Below are 26,420 nucleotides of genomic sequence, written 5' to 3' on the forward strand. Positions count from 1 at the left end.
GGGTGAGGTGCCTAACTATGGCACCCTTGGCAGGAGCGCAAGATGTATACAAAATGGTAACTCTTGCAGAGCTGCACGCGGGGTTCTTCAGTGTTAATATAGCCCACAAAAATCGAGCTAATGAATAGTTCCAAGGTGGTAAAATTCCTTTACTTAAATGTGAATGGTCTCAATTCCCCAGTTAAGAGGCGAAGAGTCGAGAGGTTTCTCAAGAGAGAGCAGCGCCAGGTAGTAGCCTTGCAAGAGACTCGTGTGCGCACACCAAGGATTCTCATAGAATTAGATTTTGGGGATATTCCAAATTGGTACAGGCCACGCAACCCAGCAAGAAAGGGGGGGGGGTCTTAATTGCACTACGGGACGGGTCAGGTCTTTCCATTAGAGACATGCAGAAGGATAGTCAGGGACGTTATTTGGCCGTGTTGGTGGAGGGCATGGACAAGATCATCACGGTGGCGACTCTATACGCCCCAAATCAGGCCCAAGACGCCTTTCTTCAAAAATCTCTCACGAGACTGGGAAATTTTGCGGTAGGTAACATAGCCCAAATGGGGGACTTAAATATGGCATGGGACCCTGCCATAGACAGGAGCTCCGTTTCGTGGGGGACTCAGAGCAGCCCATCAGGGGATCTGGTAAGGAAACTGAGGGATTTGGCCCTAGTGGACACTTGGCGGGAACTTTACGGTCAAATGCAGGGGTTTACCTTCTACTCGCATGCACACCGGTCTCATTCCCGGATAGATTATGCCTGGATCTCGAAATCACTGCTAGGGAGGGTTACAGCATTGGCGATTGGAGCGATCACATTGGGCGATCATGTCCCGCTCACTCTGATAATGGCAGCCCCCAGGAGTCCCCCGTCCATCTGGAAATGGAGATATCCAGCCTTGCTGTTTAGGGATTTGCTCTTGGTTGGAGAGGTGGAGAATAATAACAAGTGGGAAGACACTAACCCTCAGAATTGGTGGGACGCCCTTAAGGCTACAATTAGGGGTAGGATCATTGCAATTAAAGCTAGAAGGGAACGGGAACTGAGGTTGGAGGAAACACGTTTGGAGGTGAGGCTGAAGGAGATTATGGCTCGGATGGGCACGGGGATGTCGGCAGCCATCAAAAAAGAATACAGAGCCGTGCGGGGTCAGTTAAACCTCATACAAACAAGAGCGGCTGAACGTAGCCTCCTTTTGTCAGCGACAAAGACATTACGTCAAAGGCAACAAAGCTGGCCAGAAGGTTGCGTAAAGAAGCAGGCGCTAAGACAATAACAAAAATAAAGGGTGTGGATGGAGTCTTGCTTACGTCGAACTCCGACATTGAAGCTCAATTTACTAAATTCTACACTGACCTCTATAGCTCAAATTACCCTGATTGCGTACACCAGGAGGCTTACCTGCAGAAGGTAAACGTCCGACGGTTGTCACAGGAAGATAGGGACGCAATGGAGGCTGAGATCACGGCAGATGAGGTGAGGAGAGCTATTACTAGCCTTCCGTCCGGCAAAGCCCTGGGCCCTGATGGGTTTGCCATTGAATTTTACAAGACCCATAGCGAATTTCCAATTCCTATTCTTGCCAAACTTTTTAATTATATGGGGGCGATGGGCTCTCTTCCCAATTCTATTAACGAGGTCAAGGTAATTTTGATACATAAATCGGGCAAAGACCCGACGGACTGCGTGTCTTACCTGCCCATTGCTCTAATTAACGTGGACGCCAAGATCCATGCTAAGATCTTGGCTAACGGCCTGGAATCCATCCTTCCCAAGTTAATCCACCGTGACCAGTCAGGGTTTATAAAGGGCAGACAAACCTCAGATAATGTAAGAAGGTTGGCACACCTGGTTGAAAAGTCTCAAAAGAAGAGCATACCGGCCCTTCTCTTAGCTATCGACGCAAGAAGGCTTTCGACCAGGTTGAGTGGGGCTTCTTGTTTGCGGTCCTGGGTCGGATGGGGTTTGGCCCGGGTTTCATAGCTTGGATAAGAGCGAACTACCGAAACCCGGTCATACGTCTTGCAATTAATGCCCAAGTCTCTGCCCCGATACTGGTAGGAAGAGGCACCAAGCAGGGCTGTCCGATGTCACCGCTCCTTTATGCTCTCCACCTCGAACCGTTCTTAGAGATGGTTAGAGGGGCTGAGGACATCAAGGGAATTCCATTTGGGGGAGAGATTCATAAGATTGCGGCCTTTGCTGACGACATGATTTTTTTCGTTGACCCACCCGGCCACCTCACTGCCAGCGGTAGGAAGAGAGCTTAACAGATCCGGGCAGGTAGCGGGTTTAAAAATTAATATCCATAAATCTGAGGTGCTTCCCCTTACCTTGTCTTCATCCGCCATTCAAGACCTCCGAAGGGTTTATGATTATAGGTGGGTGGACTCCTCCTTGAGGTATTTGGGGATCCAACTAACCAAAGCGGTTGAGCATCTCTATACAGCAAATTATCTCCCGCTTCTGCAGAAGTTGAAATTCAAGTTGATAGACTGGGGTCCCCTGGAGATCTCTTGGTTGGGAAGAGTTAATACTCTCCCGCTCCTCCTATATCACTTTGCAGCCCTCCCGGTTCGTGTCCCTGCTTCTTTCTTCAGAGCCCTGCAGAAAATAACGAGTGGGTTCGTATGGAACCATAAGCTCCCAAGGGTAGCGGCCCCCATGATGAAGGCATTGCCGGAAAGAGGGGGATTGGGGAAGCCTGACTTTCGAGTGTACTATCTAGCAGCACAATTGAGGGTCATTAGAGACTGGCAAAGGGACGATGGAGGCAAGGTGTGGAGGTGGAGGGACGGGGCAGTGGTGGGGAGAGACCGGAGAGACCTGGAGGGGGTTTTGTGGCTCCCAAAGCAAGACAGGCCAACTAGAATGTATTGTAGTGTATTAACGTCAACAACAGGGGAGGCCTGGGATCAGGCTGTAATGAGAGCTCAGATCACCTCCTTCCCATCCCCGTTCACACCCCTGGATGGTAACCTGCAGTTCTCCCCTGCGGCCACATATGACCCGAGCTTTGACCCTTGGTTCTCGGGGGGTGGGGGAGGGGGTTGCAGGATGCTGCGTGATATGCTAAAGGGGGTGGGGGAGGTGAAGCAGTTCGAGCAGTGTAAGAGGGACTTTGGAGTGGGGGAAAAGCAGAGATTCTCGTATCTCCAGATCAGGCACTGGCTCTCCCATCCATCAATAAAGCAGGCGGGTTCTCGCCCCCTTACCCATTTTGAAAGGTTTCTAGATACGGAGTTGGGTGATAAGGGGTTAATTTCCTCCATTTACAGACTAATAACACGTGAGGAACCGATACACTCTAGGAACTGTATGAGTAAATGGGCGCAAGATCTCAGGTCAGACATAGAGGAACAGGAATGGCTTAGGCTATGGTCCCAAATCCCAAAACTTGCAAAGTCTATTCAAATTCGCGAGATCTGGGCGAAGCTCCTACTAAGATGGCACCACACCCCCCTTAGGCTACATAAAATGTTCCCCACGGTTTCAGAGAAATGCTGTAGGGAATTTGGTGAGGTGGGTTCATGGTCTCACATATGGTGGGAGTGCCCGAAACTTGTTGCTTTCTGGTCACAGGTCCAACGGGCTACGGGCCAGGTGCTGGGGCTTCGGGAATCTGCCTACAGGGGTAGAAGCTTGTTGGGCTTAAACGCGGTCTTCTCTGATCTGTCTTCTAAAGCGGATCGTAAACTATATGTGATAATGATGCTATCTGTTGCTCTGGTCTTAGCTAGAAGGTGGAATTTGAGGGTCCCACCTCAGGAGCACGAGTGGGTTGCGAAGCTTTGGTCACTGGTCGCTATGGAATGGTTAACTTACTCGATCCAGGGGTGTCAAATGCGCTTTTACACGGACTGGGACAGTCTTCTATCATTTCTAAGGGAAGGTGCATGCCGTGCCTGGTGCCCCAAAGCGATGGAACTCCTGGGCATAATTCGCCCTCAAGACGAATCAGACTTGTGAACCTACCTTGACAGTTGTTTATGTCGCTAGTTCATTTGTAGACTTTGTGCTATCTCTGAACCTCTGGGATCTGGGAGGGGACGGGAGGGAGGTGGGGAAGGGTGGGGGGATTGGGGGGGGAGTTGAGGGGGCTTAGGGGCTAGGCTGTCAACCTTATTGCTCTTGTTTCCTTGAAAATTTGTTAATAAAAACGTATTGGAAAAAAAAAAAAGAATATGGTCCTGCGTGTTGGTGATGCCCAGTTTCAAGTGGAAATGGGATTTAGTAGCAAGCCTGAACATCCATCCCCCTCAACACTGTTCTCTGCTCGATGGAGTAAGCCTCTTCTTTCAACAAAATAGGGTCCCTTCTTATGCTGACCCTCCTCCACATGAATGTTAGTTAAAGGTGAACCTAAAAGATAGGTCAATAAGTTGTGCTATTTTGAGTTCAGGACAAGGAAAATGGTAAGAATGGGGGCCTATTGGTCATGATTTTGTCCTCGTGACCGGGGTCATATGAGAAGAGCCAACCCCTTTCTACCCACCTAGAAAGGGCTAAGTAACTCTGCAACCTCAACTAGAGGTGGCTTTAACAAAAAAAAAATCACAAACCATCTGTGCTTCCAAATTTCCTCAAAGATCTTTGTCATGATTGAAAAGTAGAAATGTGACCACCCCATGATAATTTTCATCCACTGCTCCAGTAGCCACATATATGCCGAATTTTACTGCCAACCTTTGCTGTCATTTGCCAACACATCCTATTGGACAGCTGGAGTTCCATTCTCTTTAAAATCCTATTGGACAGTTGGAGTTCCATTCTCTTTAAAGGAGTGTTTATTCCATCTGTAGTCCCTCAACTCTTAGAAGCTGGTATACACAGCAAACGTTGGGCATCCTTGCGACGCCCCATTGATCCCAAGGTACTAAGGGTAATCCAGACGTGGCCCCTTGCTGACTCTGCCTAGAGAGGCCTAGCTTTTCTTCACTGATGATGCCAACAAGGCAGGAACATGTGTCTGGGTTTGATGTTGGTACTCGTGTTCAGAGGGGAATTGCCTAGCACATCGATGCTGGACTGTCCTTCTGGGCATGACCAGACTGATAAGCAAATGGGTGTTTTTCCTCAATGAATAGGTGAAGTGAGCTAAAACATGGTTGTAGACCCTCCTGTGTGGGTTCCAATCCATAGAGCAGGACATTTGGCTTTGTTCCTTTAGTCCAGGTGCTCCCACATCTTTGCACATCCCAGTTCTAGCACCATATGTCAAAGGCAATCGGGATCAACACGAGTCACACTACAGTATTATGATTAAACAATGATGTAATGCTCATTCCCATAGCAAACAGGCTTTTCCAAAGCTATGATCAACAAGATAAGCTCACCTTTTTTTGTGTGCACATAGGAACCTGCAACACATTCATGTCCGTTTTCTAGCACTTTTAGTCTTTTTACCCCTAGTGTGGTAGGTCCGAAGGAGGCAGAACAAGTGTCCCCATCCCTGTGCATCTGCCCCCTCTTAACATGGCGCTCTCCATCTCCCCAATCTATTCTAACTGCTACTCTTTCCTATTCCCCCTCTTTCGAAGCCTGGAGGGAAGACGTTTAAGAAGGGTCTCCTGGCTTCTAAATCCAGGTCTGCCCATTGCCAACACCCATGTCGATGCTCTCTCCGGGCAGACTTTTACCGACATAGTCTTTGCCGTTCCCTCTCCATACCTATGTACTCACCATATGATCTCTGTCCTCTTCCCTTTCTCTTCCTCACCGATTAATGGTGGAACCAGATGGGAAGTGCTCTACCTACACTTTTCAGTTTCCAGGTGCATCATCAATGTCTACTTCAATGGCACCATCTTGGCCCAGGGCCCTCAGCCCAACCTCCTCCTGCTTAACAGGCGTCTGCCATCTCGCATTAACTTTATTCCTTTTCCTGCCACTCATCCTTTGACCAATGAAGCGAGTGTCAGTAGCCGTCTTTGCCGCCTCCTTTATTCCCCCCTCCATCCCTGGTATCGACTTCCACTCACTCAGTCCTTGCCAACATTCACCTCTCCATTTCCATCACCCTTGACATCCTTGCCCCTGCCATGAGGCTCTGTATGAAGCCTGCCTCCAAGTCCAACAGTTGATATGATTCCGACCTAGCCTCGCTGAAAAGCAAGTGCAGAGTTGTGGAACAGAGGTGGCTGACTTTGCGCACATCTTCCGACAAACTGGCCTGCCGCATGCTCCAAAGGCATTACAGACTTTCCATCCGGTCCAGGAAGCGGGCCCATATCCAAGTCTGCATCTGGCTCAAGTCTTAGAGGGGCAAGGAGGCCTTTCCAGAGGGAGGCACCTGGAGAGGAGAGCGACCTACCTCCCACTCTCTACTTAGAAAAGCGTCTGATCTGCAGAGAGAGCTAGGTGACTGAAGGGCTCTATCGGGGAGGTATGTAGGGAGAGGGAGTTGGATGTAGCGCAGTCCCAGGCACCAGGTAGCCTTGTGGACGTTGCAGAGGGTCTTGAACTTAATCCTTGCAACAACCGGTAGCCAGTGGAGAGATTTAAGGGCTGGAGAGATGGGGGTCCCTGGGCTTGAGGCCAAGGGTAAGTCTTGCAGTCCTATTCTGGATTTGTTGAAGGGGATGAAGGGAGGAGGTAGGCAGATTGAGGAAGAGGCTGTTGCAGTAGTCCGGCCTGGAAAGAACCAGCGCTCTGGAGACATTGAGTTTCTAGGGTAAGGTGAGGAAAGGGAGAATGCCTCTGAGGAGGTGCAGCTGAAAGTGGGCCTTCTTAGCCAGGTCCGTGATGTGAAGGGAGAAGGAGAGGGAGGAGACTAAGATGACACCAAGGTTTTTTGCTTCACAGGAGGGAGAGGGGAGGGGGTCCATGGAGAGTGGCTAGAGTGTGGGACGGGGTCCCCATGAGAAGGATCTCCGTCTTACTGGCATTAAGGCAGAGATCATTAGTAGTATACCATGCCTGAATAGCAGAAAGGCATTCAGGAATGAGTGAGGCAGAGGAGGGTAGCTTGAAGGAGAGCGGAGTGTCATCAGAATAACACTGGAAGTTAGGAGAGCAAGTGGAGATCAAATGGACTAGAGGGGCCAGGTAGATATTGAAAAGCCAGGTCAAGTGGATAGAACCCTGAGATAATCCACAGATGCAAAGTGAGATAGAGGAGACAAAAGGGCCCAGTTGAACCTGAGAAGGTCGATCCGAGAGGAAGGAGGTCAACCAATCCAGAGCCAGGTCCGAGATGCCAAGGGTGTCACTTCACTTTTATCAGGGTGGAATGATTGACTGTATTGAAGGCAGAGGAGAGACTCTCTGCCCACTCTGTGCTTATTCTGCCTCATGGTTGCCGGCATGGTATAGGCTGAGAACCTCCCGTTGTCATGAACCACAGGACGCGCCCCTTTTGGTATTCCTGGTCCTTATCGCAACAGGCCTTGCATTCCCTGACATTCCCAACATGGCCGTCCAGCGTGACATGCCTTCCGCGGTCTATACGTTGGACGTAACGTATTCTACTAATAGACTGCACACCTGCGGCTCCGCGTGTCTTAATGCTATTGCCAAGTAGCGATCAGACGTGTGCTCCGTAGTTCGCAGTATTGCTTTCCTGGTTCCTAGCTTTTCTACTTCCATTCCTTGCCTCTTTCCCCTTGCTTCCTGGACTCGTGCGCCATCAGCACGTCTTCTTCGTTTCCCGGATCCCCGGATTGCTGCATCCCGGAATCTTAAACGCACGTTGGAGTCGGAAGAGACTTGCTCAGCCTTATTCACGTCCAGGTCTGTCTGCAAGAAGACACCGCCCACGGAGTCCAGCAAGGATCGGTCTCAGGTGAGAAGGGGGGAACTCTGTGACACCCGTGGGTCTCTGGTCTCTCGCCAGCTTTAGCCTTCCGGGTTCCACCAACAACATACGTTGGCCCTCCTTCCCCAGCGTAAAACCAAAGTCTGTTGTCCCTTACAAGCACTCTGCCTCACTAGCTCAATCTTCTTAGTCCCAGTATGGTTGGCTGCCAACCACTGGGTGATTTATATTTCTGTTATCCTCTTCTTCTCAGTATGTTTGTCTGATGGTGAGTTGATGTGACATTATAATAACAAACATTAACTTGTTGAGAATGTTTTTCCTGAAGCCTTGATGGTTTCAATGGTTGTTCATAGATGGATTTAGGGAGTTCATTGACGGAACAGGAGTCCTTGTCCCCAAGGGGGGCATCTCTCCCTGTGATGTCCCACTAACCACCACCCCTACAGGAATGTTGCGTAGCAGGCTCACCTACCTAACCTCACAAGGAAGGGCTCCCTTATGGGGAGAAGTGATGGGATCCTGTGAAACATCACACTAGCCATTGTTTTTTGGGATTTTACGAACTTATTTTCATTTTAGGCATTTGTCGTTCTTGCAACTTTATGTAAAGCAAGAAATAGTGCATCCCCTGAACAGATTCTATTCTGCTCTGATGGTCAGTAATCCCAGATTTTTCTATGTGACATCACTTAAACATCTAATAGAAGAGGGAGTTGTCATTGGGCAGTGAAGAAGAGAGGGCTTTGGAAACCTGAGGCGAAGCAAAAAATCGATCTTATTAAATAGCCTTCTTTTATCTCTCACTCTCAGGTACTTTATGCCACCTTCTGGTGTCTGTAAACTGCTCCTTAAGCAGTTTAAAACCAAATGTGTGCAGTCATTCTTGTGCATATGTAACCACATGCATCTGCTGATGCCCTACGCACACCCTATTTCTTGTATTCTTACACTGTGGAAAACAACATGCTTCATACTCCAGGCATTTTCAGTCTCAGTTGGACTCTCACATTGTTCTGTCAGTTTGGGGGAAAATGTGTACTTTTTTATTTAATTAAGTTTATTTGTTTGGGTATCGCAGATGGAGAGAAACGGCATATCAGGAGGGGCCCACAGCTTCTATGCATTTGGTTATTTGCCCACCCATTGGCTTCCCATAGCCATGCTAATCCATATGGCCATTGCCACCAAGTTACTGCCCCTCCCCACCCAACTCCTCATGGGAAGCTCCCTTTAATCAAGCCCTGTCCATCAAACTTTGCACTCAAAGTGCCTGCCAGTGTTTTTCCAAAGCAGTCTTCTGAGAGTTCATTACTTAATTGGAGGTGTAAAAGCACTACTGGTGTAATAAGAATATCTTCATCAAGTTGCCTTCAGCCACTCGATTTAATAAGCACTATATGTCCTGCACTGAAGTCCTGCTAAAAACAAGTATTGGCAAAGCCAACTGTTTTGGCTTGTGTATACCTATTAGGCATTTGCCAGGCACTGCCATTAGATGGCCAGGTACTCGTACCATGGTGCACCTGCTACTATCAATTGCCAGTTAATATACCACTACGGTTGTACCTGGCAATGTCTTTCATATGCCTACACAAACTATTGGCATTGCCAATGCTTGTTTTTCTCTAGTCAGGGCCCCAGAGATATTACTACCTACAGCTGATAGTCTGTGACAGCTGACAGTTTCAATGCCAATGGCATCTGCTATAAGATATATTCTTCCCATTATATGTGCTGAGATTACACATCCGGAAGTGCACCATAAGTGCCATGATTTTGTGCTGTATGGACTGATTCCTGACTGTCAACTACCTGTGTTCTGTTTCCCTTCTACGGCGGAATATTGCCCGGGCTCTTATGCTCAAGAGGAAGATTTGCTGCCTTTAATCGCGGCGAAACGTCTCTGAGGACTTCATCACCCAAAGTAAATATCACACTGGATTCTTAACACAACATCTCTGCTTTGGAACTTCTGTACTGTGTCACAGTTAGGTCTCTGCACGTTACATACGAAGCTTCCGTTATTTTGTTTCTTCTTACCTTTAGATCCTTTACTCTCTACGTTTGGCTCTGCCCCCTGACGGCCGGCATTCCCAATAAGTGCACGGTGCACACGCATCTGCGCGCGCATCCGAAAGTGCACCATAAGTGCTGTGATGTTGTGCTGTTAGGCTGGGAGGCAGGAGGTCAGAGTGGACGTGAGAGGCATTTCCATAATTATAAGGTTCGGTATTGTTTATTTTATTTAGCTGTCAACAACGGTGTTTAATCAACCAATCTCCCGACTCCTGGCTTCACATTTATATGTGATGATGTATCTGGGATAATGTATCTTACTCTTGCCTAGATAAGTGATTGTTAGATTTAGAGATCGCCCTAAAGCCACAGATTCAGTTTTCCCGACCATTAGGGAGAAAAGTTCTGGTGTCTTTTAACAATACTATTTCAGCTGATATTATGGTGGGCGGCCTCCGTAGTGGTAGATGTATAGACCTGCCCACGACTTGTCCCAAAATCACTAACATTCTTGCCACAACCAATCAATCTGTTGCGCCGCCTGCTGCCTTGCAGCTTACAGAAGAAGAAATGAGTGCTGTCACTGCTCCATTTTACTCACTTGGCAAGGTGGCTAGGAATAAAGCTCGGATGGTATCATGGTGCCCGATGTCAAGGCTCAGTCATAATTCGCATATTGGACCTGTTAGACAAAGGCCATGATGTGACGCATCTGGAACTGAGGCATATTAAATTCGCCATCAGTGAAATCCTCACCAAAATGAACCGCTTGAAGGGGTTCATTATGGCGAGGGAATCTTGCAGGAAAAATGCAAAGGAACAAGGGATGGTTACTTCGGATGGTCATTTACCATCTAATAAGATACCGACCGCACATAAGTCTACCCAAATGCCCTCCTTGAGAAGATCCAGTATAGGTGCTGGCCCTGAAGCTGGACCAATCCAAAAATTTGGCAATTATGGTAGATCCAATTGTAACTCCACTAGACCCCGGATGCCCTAGCCAATTTTTGGAGAGTACTGCCGGGATCATGCAGGAAATGAAAACTATGAATCAGGACATGAAAGATATAAAAGTCCAACTTCTTCTATGGTTGGTAATCATAATGACAAAGGGGGTAAGGAGGTATTCAACCAGATTGAGGGTAAAAGTTCTCCATCACAGGATATAGGGGGCATGCTGAACAGTCCCACGGCATTAACCGATATAATTGACCAGGAGGAAATGGAGGAAATAAGGGTATCTTCAACTCATAGTGCCTCTGTATTTCTATCATTCCGCAATGAAAGTTTGCAAATGCGAGCAGCAAGGCGTAGGGAGAATAGAAATAAGGCTGCAGAAATCCAAACCAAAAAAACTAAAAACATGCCTTTGTCTAGAATGAAATCGCACAATTCGAACATGAAGCATCTCTTGGCAATAAACTGTGAGGATGAAGTTATAGACTTGACCCATTTGAGTGATGAAACTCGAGTCCACCTCCAGATAAAGGAGAAAATAAACCATCCAAATGGATCTGAACGAAAGATGCTGCGATCTGATAAAAAGAAAAAAGTGGGGATTTGTTAGAAATGGGATTTCATTCCAATGTTCCATTACTTCCAGGTCCTGGAATGGTGATGGAAAGACTTCACATCACAAAGCAATCGATTATGTGCCAAATGCCACAATCTACCTTATCCAATTACTTTCCAATTGAAGGAAGAAAGCAAACCTTTACTGCTAAACCAGTGAATAATGGCATATGTTCTGCTGCAGTGGAGCCCCCTAACATAAATAATCTGCCCCTAGTCACCGATTCTAAGACACTAACATATGCAGACGTATGTCGTACTGTGAAATCATTGACTACTGTACCTAAACCAGTACTACTAATATGCTACCGGATGGCAAAATGCAGGATGTAATAACCCTGGAACAGATGACAGGTCGCCCCTTTCAGGACCTAGAAACTAATTGTAGTGATGCACCTCTAGTCTTGGAATCGCATACGTATATATTAAAATCTCTGAGACAAGTAATTTTTGTAGGGTTCATTAACTATTAAGACCTTAACTAACCTAAGTAATGCTTCTATTCCTCAACTGCCAGATCCTAACATCACTCCCGTAGTTAATGCCCCTGTGGGGCTGTCAGACGATAACAGTCCGAGGAGTAAGGTTGAGGAGGTGAACCTGGATGAGCAAGTTCCCAAGGCATAGGCAATTTCCTGCTCTCTGCCCATGCCCGATGATTCTTCTGAAGTCCTATCGCCCAATAGTGAAGATGTGTTTACACCTGTGAATATTATAGGCTGGGTATGAAATCCAGAGACCTTGGGTAATTCACGAATGAATCGTCCCTTAATACTTGATGTAATTACTTAAAATCCTGCTTTGAGAAATTTGTTATCAAAAGATTTTGAAAGTATATCCCTTCCACGATTTAATAACTATCGGATGATTAGTTCTCTTACTTCTACAATTATTTATAAACTCCTATGGTTCCATCGATCCAAAATAACAGATCTAGGATTTTAATTGCACTCCTTTAGAACTGAAGAGGGATGTGCAGGTGTTCTAGGATTCCAGGAGCCTAAAAAAGGGGCTGAAGAGAAACAATCTGACATGGGGATTTGTGGTCAAGTGGATGATAACACTAACATCTCACAATTTCTGTCCATGGCCGGTAACATCAAGGACTGGTCCTGGGTGGAGCCTTGGATTAAATCTATTTTTGAGCCAAAACCAGATCTTAAATCAACATAGACTGACTTTTGTCACAAGCTCAGATTTTTCTCCTGGAACCGTTGAGGCTTCCACAACCTTGCGAATTGGTTTAATTCTCTGCCCTCTTGTGATTTCCCTTATGTGATATTTCTTCAGGAAACAATGAAAATGAATCACTTTACCTTGTCAGGATTTGAAACGTTCTGCTCTTGTGCTGTCAAAGCAACTGGGGGTCGTCCCTCAGGTGGACTAGTAATTGCTGTAAATAAATCTATGATTTGCCCCTCTGGTATATTATATATTTTTTTTCTTCGGAACATCTGATTGCTGTTGAATAACGCTAAAAGGAAATCCTCATAGGTCATATATTTTGGTAACTTTGTATTGGAACCCCACTAGGGTGTCTTAAGAGGTTCTTTTCGATGCTCTTGATACAATCTTGGAAAATGTCAGTGTGCAAAACTGCATTTGCGATATAATCATCGGGGGGATTTTAATTCAAATTGTTTACCATATAATTTAACATCGCCTGATGATTCTCGACTCCAGGGAGATCACAGGCTAGGAGAAGAGGGAAGAAATGGGTTTCATATTTTTCATATTGGGACATAGAGTTTGTTCTTCCGGCTATTGAGGGACCTAAGTTTGCTTGGCGAAAGGGTAACGCTAGTTCTATGATGGACTTTTTTTGCATCTCACAAACAAGTCATTTGGCTGATCCAGTCGTTGTAAATGATATAAATCTTAGCGACCACGCCATATTACAATTAACAATCACTCCCCAGTTCCAATTTATGCAGTATTTGCAACAAAAAATTCTGGAACAAGGCCTATGCCATCAACTTTCTGTTCTAGTAACTCAAAAGTTGAGTAATCTGCACCATAGAAGTTTAGACCTGAATACATTGATCCGAAGCGAAAAAACTGTTTTTTTGTATTGTCTCCACCGCTCTAAATCATTTGATTTTCAAACAAAAAAAGCGACATTTTATTCATTATCATACATTCATTCTTAAAATAAAAGTATTAAAACGCTAAAAAAATAGGGATCTTAGAACACCGAGGATTAAGGAATTATCGACCAGAAATTATCATTCATGGTAAAAAAACAAATTATCCAAACTTCTAAAAAAAAAAAAAAAAGGAGGTCTTCGAATTGAGAATCATAATTCTGTTAAGCTCAATATAAGTTTTATTTGTCAAAAAATACTAGAGCTATCTGGACACTAATTAAACACACAGACCAACATCGTAGGGATGATCATTCTTTTCTCATACCTGCAGAGGAATGGGAGGACCATATTAAATCTAAATTTCAGATTCCCACGAATATTAAAAATATTGGTTGTTCGAACTTCCTAAAGTCAGTGATGCCTAAATTTAACATGAGCAATGAGGACATCGAGTGGGCAATCGGTCAGTTGAACCCCTCTAGAGCGGCTGGCCCTGACGGTATACCGCCATGCGTGTACAAAGCTGATCCGCTCTTGTGGGCCACGATTTTGAAGTCCAAGTTCAACTTAATACTTGCAACCTTCTCCCTGCCGGAGACTTGGGTAACTTCAATAATAGTTCCCATACACAAACAGGGAGACCAGACTTCCACAGGCAACTAACGCCCAATTCAGCTCACTGATGCAGCAGCAAAGGTTTTTTCCATATTAATTTTACAAGAACTGGAAAAGTTTATATCCTGTCATGACACATATTCGAAATACCAAATTGGCTTCTGTAAACTGATGACTACCGTCTTAAATAGTACTGTAATTTCACATCTGCTGGCACTCACAAAAACCAAGGATGGAACACCAGTATACATGGCATTTATTGATATTTCTGCTGCTTTTGATACAGTTATTAGGAATGTATTATGGAACAAAATGGGAGCTCTGGTGATTCCACCAGTGCTGATCTTTTGGATTGTGATGCTCCACACAAATACTTCCTATAGAGATAGACTTACAGAAGAGGGTGCGATGACCACTTCAATTCCCACTTACGTAGGGCTAAAGCAAGGATGTAATTTAGCGGCCATCTTATTTAACCTTACATATGTGATTTGGATTAACAATGGGCAGATACTGATAGTTTGCTGTCAATTTAGGGGTCATTTTACTCCATTGGATCCCTTTTGCTGATGACATCATCTTATTCGATTCCACCCTGTTTGGTCTGCAAAGGAAATTACAAATATTTGAAAAATGTGCACGCGATCACAATCTGTCACCAAACTCTGCTAAAACTAAGATGAAGAGCTTCACGACAGGGAAGAAAATTATGCCATACTGATGGGAGATCAATGGAACCGTAATTGAGCAATGTCCAAGGATTGTTGTGGTGTGCTCGCAGTGTGTCTGGAGCTGTTGCTGGAATAAGGTGCTGTGTTTTTCTGCCATGATTCCCAAATAACTTTTTTGCTGCGGAACCAAAAAAGACGCTAGTCCTCGTTCTATGTTTGTGGATTTTTGAATTCAGCCTACTTCTACACCGCGCATGCGCGGAGCGCTGCACGGTGTGCTCGCAGTGGTGTCTGGGGCTGTTGCTGGAATAAGGTGCTGTCTTTCTGCTGGGATTCCCAAAGAACTTTTGCTGTGAAACTGAAAAAGACGCTAGTCCTCGTTCTATGTTTGTGGATTTTTTAATTCAGCCTATTTCTACACCGCCCATGCGCAGAGTGCTGCGCGGTGTGCTCGCAGTGTGTCTGGTGTCCGGTGGTTGGCGCGAGGCAGCCAGCCGCTATTCATCTGAAATTGTGCGTTAAGCGTTGTTTTCATCTAGACCCCTGACAGAGTGATAAACCCACGAGAATTCTTCTGTGTCCTCATACTTCAAGAGTATTCTATAAATTGTTAAGGTGAAGAACATTTGGACTCATTCAGGCTTTGGAGCCCGCTTTCACTCTCATACATTCGTGTTGTTTACAACATCAAGACTCTTCTGCTTTACAACACGAGTCCAATGAACATTTCGGAGCTCACACACGGTCCGACTGTAACTGCGGGGCTAGTCCCTTTTAAACAGTCGGACGCTGCGTGCTCTGTAAAGAAACTGTTGCTCCTATTTAGAGCTTGGACAGCCGTGAGGAACATTGCCTTAGCTGGCGCCCACATAAGACTGTCTGTACTGCATGATCATCTTTCAGAAATCAGCAATTGAAAGGCTGGTCACTATAACATCCAATTGGGTCTCACGGATTATACCATCAGTGACAAGAAACCTTTCATTTTAGTGGCCTTTGCTCTCTAGTGGGGCACAAACGCAGATTGGAAGCGACTGCGCGGCGACTAGTCCCTTTGAGCTGCCAACCGCGCTACTGTCTATAATTTTACTACCCTCCCACCACGAGTGCTCGCAACTGGGGGAAATTATCAATCTAACCAGGCGGCCTCATTACTTGGACAGGAAATTTACTATGGCCTCTTTAGGCTACTTGCTTAAATCTCATATGCCTGAGACTTTAAACATTTTAAGCACCTCTTTGGTTCTAAAGTCCACACTGCCAATGCCTTAAAATGCAAAATGTTAAATCATTTATCTTTGACCAGTGAAAAGAAAATGTATGCGGGAGACATTCAGGACTTTTGCAAACCCACCTTAGTAGGCATAACTGGAGCGACTACCTCTCATGTTGATCAGGCATTCTCTACCACACGGGCAATAGCTGCACTCTCTGGAAATATCTCCATCACTGATGCACAAATACTATCTGTGGAAGGGCTGCCGATAATTTCTCCTTTGAGGCAGTTGGACAGGTCAAACCGCAAAGTGCTGCTTGCATCCGAGGATGGACCAGTTGTTGTGGCCCCATCTGTGTCACCAATGAAGAATGTCTATGATCTGACGTCCCCTGCTCCAGTGTGTAACCCAGAGCAGCGACTAGAGGACATTAGTATTTGTGTGGAAAACATCTCTTTAATTGCCTCTTCATCGTCCATACCTTCAGCTGGCAATTGCCTCTACTAGTCACCCAGTCTGTCTGATGACTCAATTCACAAAGTTCATATGTCACTAGCTGGCTTGACTATGGATGACATGCCTCTCAAAGGTTTAGTGAAGTTCCAACTTCAACAAGAACCCTTCGCTCCAACCACAACACAATTTAATTGAAATTGCTTTAAATGCAATGAACATGGCCATAACTACGTTGACTAAATTGTTGGAAACATTGGACCTCAAAATTACAGCCCACGACAAACAGACCAACTTGTGAGATGGATGAGTGAAATGTTGCCTCTGAAGACTTCTCCTCATTTAGGTGGAGAAACAGTACGTGAATGGGTGAGAGAGTGTGCTTCTGATTTTGTTTCTCAACAGTATGCTCCTATTGACATTGAGTGTCTACCAGCTTTGAAGGAACCACCCTTGCCTGAATTTAGTCACGTTATAGGGGCGACGATTACGCCCAACATGGTAAATGAACCCTCTCAGCTAGTGAACTCTACTGGCTCAAATGAGCAGCCTACTAGAATTGTCATTAGCCCTTCTCTTTTACCCACAAGTGCCAAAAAGCTTGTGGCAACCCAGGATTGCGCTGTTTCCCAGAAGCTTGGAACCTTTACTCACACTGTTGTCCCGATTGGTGGGACAGTGGAACAAAAGATCCCATATAACCTTTTTCAATCGAAAGTTGGAAAAATGCGCCAATATAAAACAATTAATAAAGCGACTGGCTCTTCAAATGAAACCTGGGCTGAAATCACAGTTGCCGAAATCCAAAAAACAACCCCGCTTAGCAATAATTACCAAAAAGAATTCTGACAAGTCAGATGAGATAGAAGATTATCCCCCTTTAAATGAGCTGATAGCGTCCATCTCTTCTGCACAAGTGAGTTCGCCTGACATTGAATCTTCCCACTCAAAGACAACTGACAAGCGGGAGAACTTGACGGCCGCTGAACAAGATGGATGTCAATTCTCTGCCTTTGCAGATGTCCGAGTACAAATCGAGAATTCTATTAAAAAAAATCCATGGAATTACAACAAACTAGTGCCGTTTCTAGACCAAGGCAGCCACATTTGCCAACGGTTGTGGCTGATGTTGGGCGAAATCCTCAGTTCCATCACTTAAGTGTACCTGTGTTTCAGAGGGAGAGGAATATAACATAGAATGGCCAAGACTGCACAAATACACAACTGCTGTCTTAGAACCACGAAGTGGGGAAGATAAACCCAAACAAAGTGACACCTGCTGTTAAAATGGGAGGGCAGTGGGACAAACCACTTCAGGGTTCCTTGACAGCTCGTGCTGACATAGGTCACAATGACATGGACAGGACGGAAGCTGGGAATGCTTCTGGGAGATGCGATTCTACACTAGGACAATCAAATTCTTTAAAACTCCAACAACCTTTGTTCCTCTAGTAACGCAAGCTGTCCAACAGCAAATCAGCTGTCAGATTGAAGACCAAATAGCAAAGGCGGTTTAACATTACTTTAGTCAGAACACAGCCATCCAGGAACCTTGGAGTCAAAGTGGTGACGTAACATGTCACACTAGGGTGTAATACTGGTATCATGTACAAGCACCTTTATCACTCAAACAAGGCCGCAAAAACAAATAAAGAGCAAATGAGATCCCAACTGGGACGATTAGGCAGCCTGTCGAACCTAACATTGTCAACAAGAAATGGGATAAGTTCCATCGGCTAATTCTTAAATGTCGCCCTGCACCATTCACAGCATAGATTATGAACAGAATGAGCATTTTGGCAATATGTGAGGAGGTTAGCACATTACAAGACATTACAACTGCAGACATTGAACAGGTTGAATTTGTCCAGGACAATGATTTTTCAATTGTCAGACTATGGTTACAATCTAATCTAGTGAGAAATGCCCTTTGGTAAGCCCGAATGGAAATATTCGCGCTTGGATTTGTCTTGGCAAGGGATCCATTTACCATGGACTCTGATGGTAACTTAAGCCTGGAAAACAATGTCAATAATCTTGAGATTCCTGAGCATCAGAATAAACTATTTGGCGAGGGGAAATCTACTAATAGCAAGGCGCAAGAATATACTTCCACCTCTGTGAGAACGCAAGATCCCGACACATAACCAAAAATTGAGAAAGAGAGATGTGCCATCTATGTTATTAGCTGGTATACATGTGGCTATTCGCACTTACTAGGGGGCAGTGCTGATTTCCTAGCTCTCCATGATATTATCATTTTACAAAAGACCTGGTTAGTAGAAAAGCCGACATGGGAAGACCACACCATCATTTTTCACGCGGCTAAGGCATCTCTCCGTGGTCGAGCATCTTCTGGCATGTTAGTTGCGATAAAATAATCACAAGAACTGGCATCTTTCTTGGTGGGCTGCTCCCAATCTTTATTTATTGTTGACAAAGCTAACATTCCCAGGTGGGGTTGTTGCAATCCTTAATATGTATCGCAACCCCAAGGGGATTTCAGATGATTTTTTTCCTGACCTGGAAAGTCTGTTAAATGTAATTTCAGATTCTTTGGAAATAACTAATATTATTGTGTAACGGGTGATTTAAATGTACAGCTACTACCAGCCAACAATCCTAAATACAACCTATCCTGTTTGAGATATTACATGTTGATCAAAGATAGAGGGCTCTTGATGTGCAATGGGTCTCTTACAGGAGATACAACTCCTCAGATGACCTGGAAAAGAGGGGCAAGCACATCAATTATCGATTAAGCGTTTGTTGACTTATGCACGTTTGATGCGGCCAGGAGCTTTAATATACTCCCACAAACATACAGTGACCATAACATGTTAAACTTAGTATGGTTGGCAAATGTGGAGGCACTGGATAGCGTCTCTGAATGCTTTCCTCATGCCATGACGGTAAATTATGCTGAAACGCGTCGAACATGGAATCTACGGACCTTGACAGCTTTCCACCAAAACATTGAGAGCAGTTACCATGATGGTCTAGCCGCTACCAGAGATTATACATCTTTTCTTCATAGTTATCGAGAGCACTCACAAATGCGTACTAATGCCCATTTTAAACATTGACACAAATATGATGCAATAGTGCAATCCAAAAAAAAAAAACGCTTATTGCCGCATCAGAATGTGTCAATAAGCACAAACTGACACGTTCACTCAACTGTCAGTACAGAAATTGCCTTTGTATACACCAAATGCAATTGCTACAAACAGATGGCAAATCTGTTAGGTAGTACCTTACGTAAAAATACTGTGTAAATCTGGTCAATGATTAATATTGCCAACAACACAGCCCAAAAGCCGGTTCAGCTAAATGGCGTTAACGAGAGCGACTGGGTTCTACACTTTACCAATATGTATCAGAAACCTATGTGTGATGACATCTACACTATCCTAGAGTTTTCCAATTACGAGGGTCTGTCCATTGAAGAGGAGGACATTCTGTTTGAAATAAAAAAAAGTAACAATTCTCGAGCGCCTGGCGCCGATGGGCTTAGTAAATTTGTGTTTAAACAGAACCCTGTCCTCTGGTCTAAAATTTTGTTTAACATCTTTCATCAAATTATTTCTACACATAGGATACCTCCTTCATGGCAATCTTCGGTGGTCGTGCCGATCTTCAAAAGGGGAGATCGGTCAGTGGAAAGTAATTACAGACCCATCTCCCTGTTGGATGCTCCTGGGAAGTTATTTTCCAGATTTATATTGTGGGATTTCAACATGTGGACCTTAGATTCCAAACGCAATTTATGACCGGTATGGGGACCTGTGTAAACTTTCTTACACTAAATTCAATAATTAAACATCATTATTCTAGAAAGAAACCGTTATACATGACGTTGATAGACTTAAGAGCAGCATTTGATTCCATCTCGAGAGAATTATTACTTCACAAGTTGATCCAACGGGGATGCCCCTTGTATAATGTCTCTCTAATTAAAGATCTGCACACCAACACCATCCAAGTAAGACTTTCAGCCGATGGCAAGATATCTGTTCCAATACTGGCATATAGAGAGGTGAGACAAGTTTGCACACTGGCCTCGGCCATTTTCAATTTCTGATGTGGGCAGTGCCTTTACAAACATCTTAACTGATCCCCCGAAATTGGCAAACAGGACTATTCCATTCCTAATGTATGCGGACGATCTTGTCATAATATCTAAGACTCCTAAAGGGCTTCAGAGAGCATGGGATGCTGTTGCAGTGTACACCCAGGAGAATCACTTGTCTATAAACCTTGAGAAAACTAAGGTCATGTTATATAATCCATCAAGAAAGCATCGCCAGAAATCTGGTTTTTGGACCCTCAGAGGAACCAGACTACTACTAGTAGTCCAAAACTGTACCTGTTTGGGAGTCCAAATAGTGAGTCATGGTGGTGCACGATTGTATAGGCAAATACTAGTAGATAAAGTAACAACAACCATACAACAAACTAAAATCATACAAGGTAAATATGGCAAATTTACAGCTGCTCTTTCCTTGACATACTTTTATCAAAAAGTAATACCAATTATGCTGTATGCAGCAGAAACTAGACCCACGCTGACAGAAAGGTTTTGGTCTACCTTGGAGGGCAAATATTGGCGTGGAGTCCTAAATCTTCCCACCTGCATTCCACTTACCCTGATACGAAACAAAATTGGCCTCATCTCATTAAATATGAGATTCACATGGCAAGTGGTGGCGCTTTTTAGGAAGTGTTTATTAGCCATTAAAACCTGTACTGTATTAGGATTCTTGTCAGATTGTTATTTCATCTGCCGACACATTCATCATCAAGTGGCAAACTCAGGTTATTCAAGCACTGGCTTTTGTAGATGTATCTTTAATGACCCTTCTTCACAATCCGATGCATGTTAAAACCAGGCTGTTCGCCATGGACTGGATCAAAACCAGAGAAAATTGCACAAACTATTGTGACTTTGAGGCAGATTTGTTTGCAATAAAAAAAACATAGTAATCCAGAGCCATATTTACTTAAGGCACCATCTGCAGCACACAGAAATGATTTTCTTCGATTGAGGTTAAACTTGTGGCCCACTAGGCAAGTTTTGGTGCGGCGGAAAGTTATCAAAGAATCTCTGAAGTTTTGTTGCTTCTGTCAGCAAGAAAACAAAGGAGAACACTTGTGAGAATAAGAGCCATAGAACAATTACACAACTTAAAACTCCACGAGACCAATGCCAAAATGGCAAAGGACGTTTAGTCACTACGCATGATAAGCCTGCCATTTTCAATTGTTCTTTTAATCTGATCAGGTCTTTCACAACAAATACTAACTGTTTAATCAAGATTGGAAAAGTCATATTGTACCATTACATTTTAATTAGTAATTGACATTTCTGAATTTCTTTTAAGGACCGCACTGTTGGGCATGATATTTTGTGTTGATCATTCTGAAATTGATTAAATGTATTATCGAGCTGTATTGTCTTGTTTTTATTTTGTGTTATGTTTCAAAATTGATGAAATATATTGTAAATTTATTTATATAAGCTATATCAATAAAAAAATGTTTACAACATATCTTGGGTATATGCTGAGTAACAACCACTCAATTAGGTTTTGGACAGAAATTTTGAATGAGAAATCTAGGCCTTTTTTGTTGCAAATTAAGTTTATATTCGCAAAATTGTGCAAGTATTCATTGATACCCTTAATTGAATATCGGACTATGAAAGTAGAATCTGTTCTGTTATATTGTATGGATATGTGTCTGTTTAACAACAATGAGTTTTTGAATACTATTCAGGGTCGATTGGTGAAGTCCACTTTACACCTTGCCCTATCCATTCCAAATGCGGTGATATGGCATGAATTCAGTTTAATTTCACTTGCAAGTAGATCCATATGGAGGTCCCTCTGTAATTTCATTAAAATTCTTGAGGCGCCAAGAAATTCCTTATATCTAGATTTTCACAATATGTTAATGGGAAATAGTCTGAGGTCCTTTCTCCTATATGTTAATCGAATGCATGTATTACTAGCCGATCTTGGCGTTTCACAAAATGATTTATGTCTCGACCAGCATTCGTTAAAAAAAAAACAGATATGAGAAGGACTGGATTGTGACAATAGATGAAATTAATAAATATAGTACTATAGGAATACGCAAAATGTTTCGGGAAGAGGATACCGTATTCTTATTAAACATCATTTCTTTGTCAGTTTACTCAAGCATTGTTCATGCATTTTAAATTAAATCAGATCCATACTTGTGCAAGGATTTGTAAATGGACCGGTGAAAAGGGAACTCCTCCCATAATGCACTGCAGGTTTTCCATCTGTGATGCAATGAAGGAGACAATAAAACATTACTAGATTATCCCCACTTTAAGATCCAAAGAACAATATACTACTTGATTTTTTTAATATTGAACATGTGGATGCATATAACCTGCTATGGTCTAGAATGATGATGGGTGAACATAAACCCCTTGTATTCACCCTGGTCAGATTCCTGAGAATTATAGAATCCGAAACACTTTCATGGAATATAGGCCCTGTACAAAAGTAATTAGACCAAGATCATGTGATTGTATGCTTAATGCTGTATGAAGAATAACTTACGGAATAATGGGTTTCAAATATCTTGATCTGTCGTATCACGGATTTGTTGTTCGCAACTTGCATAAGATCTACTAATTAATATTTTGCACATCGTGCCCGTTGTCTCAATGGTCTATCTGGTAAATGCAGTAATAATGTTGATCAGACAAAGTGGCTGTTCTTACCTTGTTTTACATTTTATGTAATACTGTGTGTGTCACAAATCAATCTGAAATTCGTATTGGAAAGCTGAATATCTGTATATTGGATTAATGTTGGCTATATGTATGTTACATGTTCTTATTATTGGCAAACTGGCATGAGACGTCTTGCCTTTGAGTCGATTATATTAATATACTAAATAAATAAGCAATGGAATTGGTTATATTGATATTCTTAGCTGTTTTTAGGTTTTGACAATGTGACATAATGTGTATTTTTAGCTGTTTTATGTTAAGTAACTATGTAGTATCAATTGTAATTGTTTTTATGTGATGTAACCTTGTTATTTCAAATGCATTTCAAAAGGATTGATTATGTAAAAGGTCTTATGTTACGTAAAGGTTTTTCTTCATTGAAAAGCTCAAAACAAATTTTAAAAAATAAATGCCTTTGAAAAATTGTCATCAGATGATCCCTGGCAAGGTAAGTGCTCCATACCATATTTTACTCTACTTTATCTGAAAACACTGTAAAAACAGGCACTTCAGTTTGTTTGAATTGCATGCAATGCAAGTATGTGCCCAACAGTCCTAAGATACAGATCAAGTGGCAGTTTCCTCTATTGCTGTATATTGTCAGCCGTTTGTTTAGAAAGCAAACTCTTGGGTTCTGCATGGCATAAGTAGCTCCTAAAATACTACACTAGGTCATTCAACTGTTTATCTATTGGCACTCATTCCCTGCCAGGTGCATTTCATTTAGTGCCAATTACTGTGCACTTTCCTCTAAAGCGGAGGTGTCCAACTTTTTTTTTTTGCAGGTCCAGTTTACCCCTGTTTTCCATGATGGCATGAGAAAAATGTGCTTACTGCGCCTGCAAAAGGAAATTATTAACGAACTGAATCTGTGGAATTTGCCGCCCCTGACAACCAGGGAAGCAGGCTACTCTTAATGGTCCAATAAACCTGATTTGATCAGGCGGTTTTGAAATCCCTCATTCAACAAGGCTCCAGCAGAGTCACTCACCTGTGTACAAATACCAGTTGGGTGCCAGTTATTTAGGCAGCCAAAAGCCATTCCCGCCAACCGGTTGTTCTCTCGGTGGTGTAACCGAATTTCTTAAAGGCCTTGCGCTTGCTCTGCTTATAACAAAGTCCAAATAGTGGAAGGTGTGACCATGCACATTTTCTGCTGTGTTTTAAGTACCTACTTTCTGCCGTGTCCATTCAGAGTCATAGCATCTCAACACGAGCACTAGAAAAACCACCATGAGGACACAGTGGAAAGTCTGAAATCCTCTACCTCATTTAGCTTCAGAAATGGGAGTAGAGCTGGGTTGAATACATTTTCAGCATCTACTCATAGGAGCCTTTTACAGCCATGTAGCACCGTGTTCCTGAGCGAAGTATTTGCCCTGAGAGCATAGTTACTTGCTATGAGGTCCTTAGGCAGGTAATTTGCCTGTGGCATCAACAGCAAAAGTACATTTGTATCTATTAGTAGCAATCATTTGCACAACAGACGGACAAGCCTAAGCAGTAATTACCTTTTGCTCACTTTGAGTTTTGAAGCTCTCCCTATTAAACAGAACTCAACGCTTGATTCTACACCTCTAACTCCAAGGTTCTTCCTTGGACTGTTATTCTTATCCACAAGCTGCTGGAAACTCTGATTAGTTCCATCTGTGATCCTCTATTTCAAAATGTTATGGTTACTCTTATGTTCTCCTATCTGAGCACTTACCGTTGCCTCAGCGCATGACATCAGAGAGCTATTTGGAAGGGGATGCTTAGCCATACTTTCTCTGGTGCATCGATGTCGCTCAATATTCACCATCCTTTCTGTTGCGATTTAGTAGGGGACTTCTCACCTGATATCTTAATGGATCCCAAACCCTTAATTGCTTTAGGATACAGAACACTTGTAAAAAATACTTTGGTATTATTAGGATTTTTATTCTCATTCTGTCTTATCTGTGTTAAAATAACCAACAATACATTATTGCTCTGGCCTTATATCCTTTCTGTTGCGATTTAGTAGGGGACTTCTCACCTAATATCTTAATGGATCCCAAACCCTTAATTGCTTTAGGATACAGAACACTTGTAAAAAATACTTTGGTATTATTAGGATTTTTATTCTTATTCTGTCTTATCTGTGTTAATATAACCAACAATACATTATTGCTCTGGCCTTATAAGGTTATGAGTCCCTCAGTCCCATTCTCTAGAACCAAGAATTGGGGATTTCTGCTAGGGTAACTCTTAACTGTCCTTGCACGTGGCTGGCCCCTGTGGCTGGTCAAAAGGAGTACGCGGACACTTTGAAGACATTTGCATCAATGGTTTATTATAATAAGAAGGCCCATCTTTCCCCATAACCATGATGTGTTTCCTACCTATATAATTAACTAAGGTGCTGGTCAGTCGCCTGGAAATTTCAAATCAAATGAAAGTCCACTGTCCAAAACCTAACCCTATCTGACCCTACCACTATTAAAAAAATTAAGAAATAAGTCTCTAGCCACCTTCTGTACCAGGGCTTGCAATTCTTGGATAATGTTTTTGGCTCTTCCCTTACCTTGTGGGTTTGTTTTCCCAGGACTCTTCTATAAAGTTTGTTTGATTCTTAAATCCACATTGTTTTGCCATGCACAGCCTTGCCTGATATCTTCTTTTGGCTGGGTTATCCCTTCAGGATTATGTCCCCTTCTTAGCTCAGACTTATCCTGGTCATCTGTTAGTTTATCCACCTCTCTTGTTCGTATTTCAGATTCTCTTGTTTCCACTGCTCACCAATTAATCCCATTTGAGGGTTGGAATCGTCTCCCCTCTTCCCAAGGTAGTTTTATCCACTGATTAACATTCTCTTTCTCAGGTTTACATATTGCGTCCCCTCTTATTTTGTTACAGTTCAGGTTTATCAACTTTGTATTTTGACTTTCATCAATTTCGTTGGAACTAGTTTTTCCACTCAGACATTTCCCTTTTGGCTTCCCGCTCCTCCCGTTCCCCCTGTCGCCTCTGTCTTCATGGGCGAACATCTCTGGGGACATGCAGTTACTCAGGGCCTTCTTTCCTGGTTGGCTTCTTTCTCGATTATTAGTTGGTGGCTCCTTGCCAGTGTCTAACTTCCCCTTCGTTCTACGGTCCGGCATCCCCTGGCAACCTGTGCCATTGCGGATACCTCTGCGGGTCAGTGTCAGTGTAATAGTTTGGGCTCCCAACTCATCACAAACCACTCATAGTCACGCCACCAGCTCGTTTCGGGTTCTCAGACCCTTGGTTTCTCGCCTATT

General features: G+C 43.6%; 1 protein-coding gene across 6 annotated transcripts in view; it reads left to right on the forward strand.

Moving 5' to 3' along the window:
- The window catches only part of CCP110 (centriolar coiled-coil protein 110), a 1,154,773-nt gene that overhangs the window by 987,606 nt on the left and 140,747 nt on the right, over nt 1-26,420 (forward strand). The gene's annotated exons all lie outside the window — the stretch shown is intronic.

The sequence above is a fragment of the Ambystoma mexicanum genome, chromosome 2q, assembly GCF_040938575.1.
Source record: "Ambystoma mexicanum isolate Mex_15411 chromosome 2q, UKY_AmexF1_1, whole genome shotgun sequence".
NCBI lineage: Eukaryota > Metazoa > Chordata > Amphibia > Caudata > Ambystomatidae > Ambystoma > Ambystoma mexicanum.